This window comes from Pagrus major, chromosome 18 (assembly GCF_040436345.1).
Source record: "Pagrus major chromosome 18, Pma_NU_1.0".
Classification (NCBI taxonomy): domain Eukaryota; kingdom Metazoa; phylum Chordata; class Actinopteri; order Spariformes; family Sparidae; genus Pagrus; species Pagrus major.
Genome location: NC_133232.1, coordinates 173693 through 183147, shown reverse-complemented (window position 1 = coordinate 183147; position 9455 = coordinate 173693). Strand labels below are relative to the sequence as shown.

Here is a 9455-nt window from a genome sequence, read left to right as displayed (position 1 = left end):
AGTAACAGATGTTAATGGTAGCTTAGTAATTACAAGGTAATAGGTGTCAGGTCTGCCTGTAGATACAGTGGCCAAGAGGGCAGCTGGGTGTGATTAATTACCACATAGATGTCACGGTACAACATGTACAGGCAGAGGTGAAAGGGGTAATATATGGATATATGGTGGAATGTGTCATCCCACTCAGCAGTGGTATGAAGATTTTAATGGAGAGTACAATCAAGCCTTTCAAATCATTTTTTTCACACATCGATGGTCTGTTTTAATCCAACTGTGCAGAATTGGGCATCATTTTGACAACTAAACATGTACAGATGTCTCTCCTTTCAGAGGACGCCATTGCCACTGCACTTAATAACTGTAGACACTAGGCAGGGTCTGCCATTTACTGATGGCGATTATGTAATTTAGAGCAGAACAGGTAACTCATTTTCCAGGATGCATGGTGGGTCAGGATCTCAATCACAACACATTATAACTGCATCCATTATAAACGGTTGGCCGATACATGTTTAGATTAACAGGTGGAAACCTGGAGAAAACACATTGAAAAAACACACGGATGTCAACATCATGATGAGTACTGTCACACTTCTTTTGGTTCCGCAGCGCTGGCATGCTGTATGAAATGACACACTGGAGTGGCTTTAAGCAGGCACTGCTTGGTTCAGTGTGAACAAAAAAAGGCCTTCGTTGTGACAAAATGCGTGAATAGGGCTACAGTAGCCGTACTGGCCCAGCACTGCTGCTGCTGTCCGCTACACACACACAGAATGTGAAGAAATAAAACATGTATTTTTGTTTGACCGTGTCCCTGTCCCCTACTAACTGCATTTAACAAGCTCAAACAGTTCTTAGTTTTAGTCTTACGTGATCCTTATTCTATTTTTACATGTTGTTGAGCAATAAAGGACACTGAAATCTTGAAACAGTTTACATTGTAAGAAATGCTCTATTTAACTGGAGCAGGAGGAGCGGTGTGGTCCATCTCTGTGTGTGTAATGTGGTGCGCAGTTCTCAGTCCTCTGATCAGACAGGACAGGTCATAAGAGCTATCATTCTGATTAATAGGGGATGGGGTGTGGGTGGGTGAAATAATTAATCTTTGATAAAGAACATATTGATAACATAACCTGCAATGGACTCCAGCAGCAGAAACGTGCGTCTCCCCCTTAAGAGAGACTATGCGTGCGTTTAAGTACACAACAGTTTAATTTCACTGATTATCTCCCGACTCCTGAGCTCCATCACTGCTGGTTCCTCTGGAGAGTATCCTCTTTACTGTCCTGTAACTACAGATTTGAGTTTTTCTGCTTAAATGAGCCATGATGTTTGCTACAGTGACATTAATTCCTGCATGGAGAGGAAACCCTTACTTGACTAAAAGCAGCCTCTCTAATCATTAAAGCACAGTGTACATGCGTTGTGAACCTGCCTATGAAGGTGCATCTTACTATATGCATACTGAGCCCTCTATATAGTAGGTAAAACACTGCTACTGCTAACACTTTCTGCTGCTCCAAGATGCGCCAGCAAAGCACCTGATCACCAGTGGCGTTTTCTTGCGGAGGCCAAGGGAAGCCAGGCTTCCTCACTTTTTTCAGAATATAACCGTCATTTAATAAAAACACTTTTTTAACAGTTTACGTAATCCTTCTGTGTTGTGTCTCTGTCGTCTCTCTTCATTCATTATTGAGCGTTTTATGATGTGTAAAACAGCGCCTCTCCAAATGTTACGTGGTGAATGAAAACATGGTACTGCACTCTGTTGTCTGTGAGGAGGCCAAGCTGAGTTGGCCTCCTTTGGTGAAAAAAAAAAAGAATGATTAACCAATCAGGTGAGGCTATTGTCACGACACTGCTCCCCTGTGATTGGTCAGGACAGTTTCAAGGGAAGCCGCGAACTCGTTGGCATTATGCCAATCAGATCACAGTACGTCATTGAATGAAATAACGGAAGATTTGTTGATTTGTGATGATATCTTGGTAGGCTAGCAAAATTATTAAGCGCAATTATGGAGGGTGAAGATTTGGAGTATTTAGTAAAAAATAATTTTACTAAACTGCCTCTACAGCAGCAACTCCAAATTAAATCAGACGGCAGGCCAACACCAAAACTAGAGCTCCGTACTGAGAGGAAGAAAGGTTTTTGGACTTTCAACGGCAGTATTGACAGTATAGTACTGCACATGACCCAGAGATTCACCGACATGGAGCACCTGAGTTTTTTTCGGGTGATGGACCACACATCATTTGCATTGTTCTGCAAGCCTGCTGCATTCCCCAGCAGTAAGTTGGCTCAGCTGATCAGCACCTATCCAGTCTTTGATGAGCAATACCTACAGGGCACCTTCGAGGTCTTCAAACTGCTGCAGCATGTTCACGATACCGGCTACCAGCACATCAGCAGAGCGCTCATTTTCCTGTCTAAAGAGGATCAAAACCTATCTGAGGAACACATGTGGACAGGACAGGCTTGTTGTTGTGTTGCTGTATAATGAACATTTACATGTATTATTATATATATAAACAATAAGGAAAAGTGAAAAGCATTTGCGTATCTCACATAGAGCGTACAAGTGGTGTTTGACGCGGACGTAAAACTTAACGGCTTCTGATTGAGTGTGTGACATGACCTGTCCTGCCCAAACAGACGACTGAGTTCCTCTCATGTGTTACTTTATTGCTCCTCACACTGATTGATCCCCCACACCTGTTTCACATCAGCCTTGTTAGCACTGCCCGGTCTTCACCTGCACCTCATCCCCTCGTTAGTTCAGTTTGTCTTTGAGCCTGTGTTTTTCACTCACTCTTTGTTGGTTCATCTGTTAGATCTTTTTGTTTTACAGTTGTCTGGATTCTCTTCATTGCCAGCTTTTTGTTGCCTGCCTTTTTGTTGTTCCTCATTTTGGATTTTGGATCTTGGGACTGGTTTTCAGCTTTAATTCAAGCTTGCTTTTTGTTGTGAATCCCCCTGCTTCCATGTCTGCATTTGGGTCCTGTTTTTATATACCTGACACTTGTATCTTGCATACTGTATCTTGTAGTAGTTGTTGAGATAGTTAACTCTGGACCGACTGACCACAGAACTTTACCGTTTGTTTTTGCAGTGTTAACACGGAATGTTTTTGAAAACACTGACAGATCTATTCTGCCATTCAGAATGTGCAGACTTACTGGAGCAGGGCAGTAACAGTGTCAAGGTTGCAGGTTCTATTCTCTGTGCAGATAAAGGGGTTAAGTGTTTAGTCATGCAGAGAAACAACACACCATAAACACTTTTGCAGTCTTTGAGAGCGGTTTAACCAAACACAAACACTTTTCCAATTATGTCTAAATGCCTGAGTAGCGGCTCTGAATGCACGCCTCAGAGGTGACTAATGTTTGAGGATTATTGTCCATGGTGTCATACTGAAATAAGTGTTTGAAAAGATAAAAAAGTTTGATCAAAGTCAACCATGGCCTGAAATGCTCCCTTGGTGCACATTAGTTAGAAGATTGGCTTTTCAAGCTAAAGCTCTGAAGGCAGTTAACACTTAGAGACTGATGTTCTTTTAGAGTAGAGTAGCTCTGCTTGTGTGTGCTTATGATTTAAATAAAAGCTTATATTTGTTGCTGTGTGTGCAGGCCACTACCAAGCACTGTGTGTCTGAGAGTGTATGTACTGTTGTGTGAGTGTGTTACTGCATTCACTTGTGTTCTCTCCTCACCTGTCATTTGCCACCAGGGATTCACAGGTGATAATGGATGTTTGTATCCCGGGAAAAGGTTTTGTCTGGAGTCCAAGGAGAGAATGACCTGCCATCACCATTCGGCGGAGTCTACCCAACATTCACTACTAACAGCCTGTGTGTGTGTGTGTGTGTGTGTGTGTGTGTGTGTGTGTGTGTCCTATTTACTTAAATTAAATTCTGCTGTTGGGCTGTTCGTCACTGGGGGGAAGTCGTCTCAAGGCAGCAAGACACTGCTGTCAACTTTGTTGCTAGATTTAGTGACTTTTCAAATCCCCTGGTGATGGACTGGTTCATTTTTCACACTATTAGTAAAATTAATGTGTCAACTCCTAAAGTTCTTGGTAACAACTTTGTGTAGCTGATGCTGAGTGGTGCTGCGTGCTTTTCAGTGCAAAGAGGTCTGATGATTACAGCACGTACCATTAAGTGATACAGAGTAGACTCTGGTTGAAGGACTGTAGCATTATATGTTTTTATATTCTATTTATGTTTTTAAAAGTTACATGTACTGTATAATTTATAGTGTTTTTATGTCCCTGACTATTAACTGTTGCTTGTCATTGTCATATCTGTATTCCTGTGACCTGTAGTTTATTGCCTGCCTGCAAACACAGTCTCCTTTGGGTCAGTAATACATTTGTTGATATGTCAATTAGCATATACACATCCTCATATCTAAACAACTGAATAGGTCGACTGTCAACGTCTCCCAAAAAGTAAAAATGTCACCATTTAGAAAAACAACATGACAACTGAAGCACAACAGCTACACATGTAAAGGACCTTTGTTGTACAGTCTCAGTTTGGATAGGTTTAGGCAGAAAAACTACATGGTAAGGCTGAGGAAAACATTGTGGTTTGGGTTAAATCCCTATATTACTATATATATGTATATATATGTGTGTGTATATATGTGTGTGTATATATATATATATATATATATATATATATATACATATATATATATATATATATATATATATATATATATATATATATATATATATATATATATATTTCTGTAACATCTTAAACAAACATACCTATGTTATGTTACCTAAGTTATGTTCCATAGGTAACTTGCGTGAGGTTATATACATGTCTCAACTTCACAACGTTAGTAAACAACATTATCTAGAAATTGGCATTTTGCATGATTTGGCGCCCCCCTTGTAAATACAAATCCCAGGTCTGTAACAGTTTGTCAGACATAATGTAGGTGCTTACTACAAACAAAACTCATTACATCATAACAATGTTATGTGTCGAAAACTTGTATCTTGATGTAAACGTGTATGTAATGCTGTGATCCTAAACAAATGGAGTGTTTCCAAAGACATGCAATTTAAGTTAATCGGTCACTCTAAATTGCCATTTCCATTTGAATAAAACTCAAATGTTATTGTGATTGCTTTGTGCCTTATGAAGTCAATTACCTCTGGATAAAAGGCCTCACTGGTTGTCATCACTTTCACCCTCATTTCTTGGAAATATATCTCACTCTTGCGGTTTTCTCTCATCTTGGGCTGACAGATCATGTGTTTCCTGTCCCCCTATTGTTTCCTTGTTTTTCTATTGGTCTGGTATTTTTTGTCACATCAACCTTTATGTGAAACCATTTCTTTTGTACCTGAGACATGGTCTGTATCTCAGGGAACACAACATTCACTGCCTTAGTTATTGCAGGCCAAGCTGCTGCTGCCTCTTCTACTTTTTTTTTTTTTTGCTCTGGGGGCCATGCTTCTCTGTTACAACAGCTTTTTCTGTGATATATCCCTATGCAAACATCTTTTCTTATATAAAGAGACAAGGGGGCGTGGTATTATGCTGATTGCAAACAGCAGACACATGCATGACAGTTTAAAATGGATGTCATTCATTAACATGCACGGTGGTGAGGACAAACTGGCTGGTGTGCACGTCATGAATCTGATGGTAATTTTGCCTACGCAGATATTAGTTTGTGCATAGAACATTTCTCCGCACAAGGCCCCTGGGGTGTATCCAAATTGTGTTGAATGCGTTTCTTTCCTCCTAAAACATTTGCAAACATATTTTGAAACCTGTGTTGTTTACGTCCGCGTTTGCTAGCTATAGCATCCCTCTGCCTGGACACCACTGGTGCATTGTTACATTGCTTGGCAAGTTTTCACCAGTCTATTGGTGGAATAGCTTGAAATTGTTGACAGGAATGTATATTGCAATACCCACTTGCCTGTACATCTATGCTCTTGTGCTTGTTCAAGTGTTCTAATGTAGACAGCAACAAAAGTAGGAATTGAAAAATTGATGTCCTGAGGGTTCAAAGTTTCGTCCAAACATGTCCAAGGTAATCCAAGTTGTAAAGTTAGAATAGTTTGCAACTAAAGTCCGCCTGTAAAGATGGACTAGTGAGTAGATGACCACTAGTAGATGACAGCGTTTAATGTCCCCGACAACTTTTCAATGTCTTGTTTAGCCACTTGTTAGCAACCATATTTTTAATGTTCAAAATGCTAACTTATTTCCAGGGTTTAAGGCTCATTCCTGTGTTGAATAGCCACACTCACAGGCAATACAAAAAGTCAGCCTTCATACGTAGGGCGATGTGTAATGGATTGTACAAATAGATAAAACAACACATATTTTCAGTCCCTCCTCAAAACAGACATGGTGCACTCAGGTGTACTAAAGTTACAGAAGTTGTTGCATTGAGAATGAGAGAGAGCTTTCAGCAGCAATAGTTCAGCCTGTGGGGACTTGGCTTGGGAAACAAACGGTGGCCGACTAAAGTCCAGCACAGACCAGTCAATGTGGAGTGTGGACTGGTAGCTGGCGAGGTGCCAGTTCACCTCCTGGGCCCTGCCAAGGTGCCCTGGAGCCTGAAGCCTTAATACTCAGGGGGTGCCTGACTGTGGCAGCCCCATTGCTCTAACATCTCTAAACAACAACTGCATGTTTATGGGTCCTGTGTGTGCATGTGTATATTTATGGCCTATGTGTGTGTAAAAGATATATGTGGAGTGGAAAAATTGAATTTACCCTCAGGGGATAAATAAAGTAACTTCTTCTTTGGAGGGAAGTTCATTCTCTGCCTAATTTCTCACCTCAGCCCACCTTGTCATTCACTGCATGAAACAGGCATGCTTGTAGTATTGTAGGTTTTGGAAGCATACATTTGTAATGGGCGGCCCCTCGTCTGGGGAAGAAAGTGGGATACATGGGGGAGAAGGGTTTTTTTTTGGATGTTATTAGATAATCCAACTAGCGCTTAGGTTGATGCATACTGATGCTTTGAGACAGAAACTCGAGCTATAAGTACAGTGTCCAGAAACTTGCCCTCACCGCCTACCTCACTCATCTAACACTTACAAGGAAAAATGTCATGGTTTCTTAATAATGTAGGTACGCCTTTAAACCTTTGAAATTTCTCCCACATTCAGTCAGATCAAAAATTGTGAAGTGCATCCTCAAGCAGATTCTGACCTGGACTGTAACCCTTCATTTCCATCATACCAGTGCATTCTGACTAAAAGCTCTGTATGACTTGTTTACCAGGGTGGGTGGCTCATCACTGTACTCCTACAGCCGGAAAATCCTCAAAAGCATTCAAAGCAATTGCTCCTTTGCAAACTTTGTGGGTGTTTTTAGTGAATAAGATGCAAAAGGTTCAGCCAGTTCTTGCACAGATTTAATGCTACACTGGTCTGTTCTTGAGCTCCTTTTCTTCATTTCTCATTAAATCACTGTGAACAAGCTTATCAGTCATGGCTGAAAATAAAGACCATATCGTCACCTGCTAATAACTGCTATTAATGTATCTGTATACATTATCTGAAATGATTGATATCTTATCATAGACCTTTACATTTGCACCTGGTGGACTTCAGCAGACATGATACTACTCAGGTCAATGAAACTATTCTGCTGCTGCTCCTTCTGTTGCTTTATGTCAGACTGAGATTAGAGGAAGAGGCAGAGTGAGGTGACCTTTCAACTTGACTGGACTTTCACTTGGCCAGTGAGAAACTTTAATTTGAAACGATGGAATGCCCTCTTGGCATACTGTATCAAGTTTTTCTAATGCATCCATGATTCACAGGTCTCCACAGCTTGAGGAGTGTGGAGACCTCCTGAGCTGAGAGCGGGGGCTTGGTCAAGCCCATAGGGGGACATCATGTTTCATGAATAAACTTAACGACAATGTCTACCAAAACAAAACGTTGCAGCATTCAGCAAAACAACGTTGCAGCATTCTCCTAAACAACTGAAGGAGCTGGGCACTTACCCAAGTCTTCAACGCCCCAAATTCCCAAATTGACTTGTAAAGATGTTACACCCTTTCTATGGTGGACATATTTTCTGTATCTGCTAAACTAAAAGCGTTAGCACACACCCCGTGTGTGGTGTAACAGTCAGAGTTATTTAATGTAGCCTCCTTTTGTTTAATGGGTAATGTAACCTGTACGATGAAAAAGAGCAGGAGGACATGTTGCCTGCCGTCTCTTGAGTAACCGGAGATACCCGCACTAAAGTGGACCATCACCTTCCCCTTCACCAGCCCACATTACAGTGGGTGCATGAGATTGTGGGTGTATGTCTATTCAAATCAAATTTGGATCTTGGGGCTTCCAGAGACTTGAAATAGGCCGGATGAGCTGTATGGAACCTTTTTATGTATGTATTTTTGTTGTTGTTTTTTACCTTTCAAAACAAGTCCCCACTTTAGTTGTATGGGAGAGTGCTGCAGCGCTGTTTTACTGTCAAGCTACAGAAATTTTAATGTATGTAGAATCAGAATTCCTTTATTAGTCCAGCAAACGGGGAAATTTGTGCATCACAGCAGCCATAGGACAGCAATATTACAATAAACAATAATAATAGTAAAAAATAAACAATATAATAAAAAGGTAAGAAATAGAACTAGACTTGTATATACATACTGTGCACAAATATAAACAGTGTAATTATAAATTGGCCCCATAGAGCCATAACTGACCGATCCAAAGTCCCGCCCTTCTAAGTTATTGTTGCTAGGTTGGACAAGCTTGACAAGAAGATACATCTGTTTAGCCGGGTGCCACAGTCTTTATTAGATAGTTATAGGCAACATCTTCAGGCAATACAGAAGCCAACAGCAGGAACTACAATGGAAGGATTTAGTTTTTTGATTACAGCTAAATGAACCACATTCTGGTCTCAATGAAACAATAATTCATTGTCATTTTAAAAATACGTCAGATGTAACGTTATCTTTTAGATGTTACTATATACAATGTAATATATCAGTGAAGGTTGCGGCATCAATACAATTTTACATCTGTTGATTACTTTCAGAAGACATGTTTGAATTGTGTAATGCCATCATTTTAACAGATGACTAACACTGTCAAATGGCAGTGGTGGGATTTGAACCCACGCCTCCTGAGAGACTGGAGCCTAAATCCAGCGCCTTAGACTACTCGGCCACACTACCTGCATTGCACATAGTTTCTACAGTCAAAAACGTAGTGAGGTATAGAGATATGCATGAAAACATGGACATTTTTCAACAAAAAAAGAGCCAAAACTTTCACTACTTTAAAGGAATGAGCAACCTACAAGGAAGGTGAAAACTGTGTTTATTATGCTGAGAAGATACGTCTGTCTTAGGTATTTGTGCCAATGAGTTCTTCATAGACAGCCTTGTCGATACACAGTATGTACAATTAGCAGAGGATGGTTTCGATCCATCGACCTCTG

The 9455-nt window shown here is 40.6% G+C and overlaps 1 non-coding gene across 1 annotated transcript; it reads right to left on the bottom strand.

Moving 5' to 3' along the window:
* Nucleotides 1-9107: 9107 nt before the first annotated feature.
* trnal-uag (transfer RNA leucine (anticodon UAG)) lies at nt 9108-9189 on the bottom strand. The gene has a single exon. It is a non-coding gene; the product is annotated as a tRNA-Leu (tRNA).
* Nucleotides 9190-9455: the final 266 nt, after the last annotated feature.